The sequence below is a fragment of the Helianthus annuus genome, chromosome 17, assembly GCF_002127325.2.
Source record: "Helianthus annuus cultivar XRQ/B chromosome 17, HanXRQr2.0-SUNRISE, whole genome shotgun sequence".
Classification (NCBI taxonomy): Eukaryota; Viridiplantae; Streptophyta; class Magnoliopsida; order Asterales; family Asteraceae; genus Helianthus; species Helianthus annuus.
In genome coordinates this window covers 56,005,551-56,011,420 of record NC_035449.2, presented here as the reverse complement: position 1 = coordinate 56,011,420, position 5,870 = coordinate 56,005,551, and positions in this window count along the sequence as shown.

Sequence of the window (5,870 nt, the reverse complement as noted above, 5' to 3'; positions counted from 1 at the left end):
TCGGAAAGCATATGCAAGCCTTGTGAGTATACTCGTATTCCCCCTTTTACTTTTATCACTTTTGGGGTGTAACATGTTTTATCTATCAACAAACTTACACATGAACATTTTGCTTAAACACATGAACATTCCTATAACATGCTTGTATACGTGATGGCTTGATGCTTTAAACTTGGATTAATCTTATGTGTTGAATTTATCATTAACTTCGTACGAGCCAAACCGTGACATATGTAGCGCTATAGGATTAACGACCCGCCTCTTTATCTTCGGTTATGTCATGAGCATATTGCGTTTCCTTGGTTTGATATGTTAGACACATACCATATTTAAATGTTCATCTTGAATCACATGCTTGCTATGAGGAATTGTTCAAACTTATCTTTTTCTATGTACGTATCAAACTTGTATACTCGCCTTTGCTTTTGCATTGAATTATTTTAAACATGTTACAGGTTGATGAGGATGATGCTAAGAAAAGAAGTAGCGTTGATGCCTAGATACACATATAGACGTTAGGGTTTAATATGTTGTATCAATTTTTGTTATGTTGTCATGTTATTTTGTTAGACTTGTTGTATTTGAATTTCTTGTAATGTTGACAATTCATCTTATGAAATGAAATCGGATTATTTAAATACTTGTCACAATTATTAGCGTTATGATGTCTCGAGCAATCTTCACACTTCGTCTCATCCCGATGTTTCCGCCATTGGTTGGGGTGTGACAAAGTTATTTTGTGATAGCGAGTCTGCAATTTCTATTTCTCAAAATCCAGTATTTTCCTGAACGTACTAAGCATTTCGAGATCGATTTACATTTTTTGAGACAAGAGATTGCAGCTGGTATCATAGAACCTGTAAAGGTTTGTTCCGAGGTGCAGATTGCGGACATATTCACAAAGGGTTTGAGTGCGAGTCAACATCAAACTTTTTGTGAAAGTCTTGGAATGTTAGACATATTCGCCACTTGAATTAAGGGGGCATGTTAAAATAAAGTGCAAATTGATAATTCAAGTTGCAAACATTTTTTAATATCATTTTTTGATATTTGTTATAAGTTTTTTACATGGTTTGTTACACTGTTATGTTATCGTGGGTTTAAAGTGTGCAAGATTAAGAGTTGAAGGTTCTGAGTGCTAATTCCGAGGACTAAAGTGCAGATCCATAGATTCTTGGAGGGTTAAAAGAGAAAGTTTCCTTTTATCTCATATATAAGAGAAAGTACTGTTGAGATGGTCATATTATTAGTTCCAGATCCTTCTCTTTTGTCTCGCACATACCTCTCCAGTTCTTTCTAAGTTTGGCGATTGATCTGCTGCTGTATCCTTGAAGATTGTTGCAGATCTAGTGTTGTTTTCCTTTTTTGTATTGTTGATAGATCTGCGATCATCTTGTATTTGGTTGTATCTTTCCGATTAATCAACTGATTATCTTCAGTTGATTATATATTGTTGTATTGTTCATATAGATCTTACATTTAGTAAGATCTTGGGTGGTTTGGGTGTTTTCCGGGTTGGTTAAACATAATAAAATTTTTGCGTCACGGTTTTGTCATTATTTTCTGGTGTTATTGTTGTTGGTTTACTTTAGATCTGTATTGTTCATACCATTTTACACGCCCAGGTTAGTCTTTAATATGTTTTATATTTGATTTGTTTCATTCGATATTTGCAATTTACCCGCGCCGCAACGTGCGCGGGTCTATTTACTAGTTATTATTAAATCTAAAATAGTGCTAAAAGACAAAAAAAAAATGTGTGTTACACAATTGTAACTTGTGCATAAACTATATAAAACATAAAACTACTATAGCTAAGATTGTATTTTAATATAGATATATAATTTGGTAAATTAAAACAAAAATATAAAAAACATTAAAACTACTATAGCTAAGATTGTATTTTAATATACCAATATAATATAATAATTAGGTATTTTTTTAAAGGCCAACAAAATAAACGCCCGACTACCCAAGATAACCCAATGGCAACAGGAAACTCTATATGCCTGCGATCGCAGACGACGCTGGGTAGCTCAAGTCCACCATCACCTGATCGGGGAAAATCTACCGCCTAAAGGTCCTTGTGGTAAAACCTTCTTAAGATCGGATTTGAACTTGAGTCATTTGGACTCAAATGCAAATCTTCACTTCCTCTCCATTGCCAATTGAGCTATATAGCTCATTAGCATAATCAGATTAGTCAACTTGTAAATACGCGATTTACCTTTCTATTCTTACCCTTATGATATCGAAAAGTATAAAATAAATGACAAAAGGGAAGTTGTGCTTTACTTAAGGGAAGCAAAACCGAACCATACATTTTGGGTTTCACAGATAAAGAAAAAGCTAAACAGTTGATTGTTTGTTTGGTTTGGGTAAACAGTTTTGTGATTATCCCTATTATGTAGGAATAAGATGTGACGTGGAATAGGTTTACAATTGGTAAGTCTCATTGGTTATACACTTAAAGCCAATAGAAATGGCACGAAACCTAATGGGATCATTGGTGTGCCAATCACACATGTTGTATTAATGTAATTAAAATGGCACATTATATCCATCGTTCACGGTCATAGTGATCCCATTAGAATCCATGGCATTTTTATTGGCTTTAAATCTATAACCAATTAGACTTACCACTTGTAATCATATTCCACGTTGCATCATGTTCCTACATTGTAGGGATTATCACAAAACCGATTAACCAACCCAAACTAACAACCAATTGTTTGGCCTTTTTTTCCTGAAAACCAAAATGTATGGTTCAGTTTTGGTTACTCGTTCCAAAACAAAATTGCACGAACTGCACTGAACCAAACCACATTGAATTTTGTTTGTTGTAGGATTTATATGACCCAAACTCATTATTTAGGTCAACAATATTCTTAGACCAAAGCTCACTAATATTGGGTTCCAAATAGTTTTGGCAAAAATTCTAGGCTAAACTCGTTGTTTTAGACCAAATTTTTCGCAGTAGTGCCTTTGTAGCTTGTCGGTTGTTATACAACTATGTATAACATATTATGCATGTTACAACATAATGGAGTATTATGCTATAATATGTTATAAGAAGTGATGTGTTGTGATAATGTTTCTTATGTGTATGTTTTGATGATTGTTGCTAAACTTTATAAATGGCTTATTAAACTAGAACCCGCTACCTTTAGTATGCACAATAAGGTTAAAGTTGGTTTGGTGGAGATATACTGGATTATGAATTGGTGAAGGCTCCCATTAGACTATTGTTAGTCCATTTATCATTTATTATTTGTTTGTTTTAAGCATGGTTGTAAAAGTCCCGCCTAGGCTCCGAGTACTCCCCGAGTACTCACTACAAGGCAGGTTGCCGAGGCACGAGTACTGTTCTCCCAGACCAATTACTCCCCGAGTAATCTCCGCCTTATCCGAGTACTTCCAGAGTACTCCCGAATCCGACTAGGGAGCGCCTAGCGACGTTTGCAACCATGGTTTTAAGAGAGTTGTTTTTATGACTTGTAATTGACATTTGGATGTTATTCTTAATGTTTATGATGTTTAATTAAAACTTATGCTTTAAGAAGTATATATTGTTTCACATACCTTTTAGTTAATTTAGTTATTGTATTTCAATTTATGAATTTGTTATTTTTTGTTATATACCTTTGAATTATTAATCAACTTATTGTATATTATTTAATTTATTTCTCAATTTATTTAGTTTAAAACTCAGTAACTGTGTGATAAGGTTTATATAATTTCCATAGATACAAATACATCTTTGGGGTAAATGAGAGTTTGGGTCATAAACGGGTCAACACGTTTAGCGCATGATTGAAAATGTGTCTAAACGGGTTTAACTAGTTTGTGACACACATAATACATTTATCTTATTGTGCTAAATTGGTTAAGCATGGATTCTAATCTTTTGATAACGACTATATTGTGTTAATTATGTCATGATATTTCTTAATCATGTTTAATAAATTGTGTTAATGTGCCCATTAATTGTACGTAAACCATAGAAATGGAAGTGGCGTGGTGAAAGCGAGAGAGTAATTGTAGAAAACCACCACAAATTTGGTCTGCTGATTTTGAGTAGTTGAGAATCCCACGAAAGCTTTTTGAAACCATTTAGCGCTTGCCATGTATAAGTGTTAGCGTTATGTTTCCTATAATTTTTTTATATATCAATTAATCTATTTTCGCTAATACTTTTTTTTTGTTTACTTTTTAAAAACATTCTAAATGCGCACTTATGTTTAATTTTATTTTTGTTAACATTTTAATATAAATTTTACTGAAAGTGGAATCTATTCAAATAAAGTAATTTTTGTTATCGTTTAACTTCACCGAGTACCAAAATTGTATTGTACTGTACCAACACGATACTTGCCAAACATCATATCGGTATGAATTTTTATGGATTCAGATTCGGTAATATTTCATTTATTATTTAATTTGATTTTCGACTATCGGTATTCTTTTTTATGCTTTCCAGTTTTGATAAAATTTATGACTTAACTTGAATTTTCTATAATAACTTATGTTGGTGAACTTAAAAAACACTAAATTCTATTGAAAATGGAGTTGTATTCAAAATAAAGTATTTTGTACCGAACACAAGCGATATCTGTCAAACAAAATCGGTGCCGGTACACATTTATATGGTTTTCAGTTAGATACAAGTCGGTTTTGGTATTTCTAGTACTTTTGCAACCATGACACAGAATCGATACTATAGCATCATAACGGTTCAGTGTTCGGTGTGCGTGCTTTTACTCATTTTCAGTTTTGATTTTCATTACTAGTTGCAAATAAGTCTTTTTGTTGACATTCTGATATATAAATATTATCAAAACCGAGTTATATTCGGTATATAATATTTTTGGTATTATATACTATACCAATTAATGATACCGTACAGAAAGTAAGTGATATAAACCAAAACACATGGGTATCAATATTCATTTTTATGTTATTTGAGTGATACAAAATACGTGTCGATAGGGCATGTCATAAGTGTATTTTTTTATTAAATGAGAAAATTTTCATGTAGTTGAGAGTTAAGATCAGGTACAAACTATGTTAACTGTAAAAATGGTGAGAACGGATCTGAGTTGTAACGCCCAATGCCCCTAGACTTTAGGCTATTGGTAGATTTAGTCCCTATACTTTGGCTATCTGCCAGTTTTAGCCCCTGATCGATGTGTTAGTGATACTTTGAAAACTTGGTGAATCTTATGTCTAAATCTATATTTGGAATGCCTAAATCTATATTTGGAATGTCTAAATCTATATACTGGGAATGTCTAATTCTAGATACTTATTGGTGCTTTACTCTTGAGGCTCGTGAAACTTGATTCTTGGTTGGACGATAGAATGGAGTCTTGTCAGTGGCGGAATCTATTAATCTTGAAAAACTTTTGGTGTTTATGATGTAATCTAGTTATTCTTTTACGAAATAATACGCAACGCTTAATCTAACTTGCAAAAACAAATCAAAGACGGGAACGCGGAAAGGATGGATTGACCAAGTGGCAATCCGATCGGATGACCATCCGATCGGATAGCCATCCGATCGGATGACCAACCGATCGGATGACCACCCGATCGGATGGACACTCGATCGACCCGCCATCCGATCCGAGCGCACGCCGCCTTAATCCCCTCTCACACTATAAATAGGCCTGTCACATCACCATTCTCACTGATGTGACAGCCTCACTCGAGCAGACGCACGCACACTACTGTTCTTCGATTTTCTCAACGATTTCGGTACGTTTTAGGCTAGATTCTTGTACTTTCTTGGTCTACACCTCATTCTCTACGTGATTCGTCTTTGAAATCACACCCTTTCACCATGAAATCTGTCGGATCTAAGCTCTTGA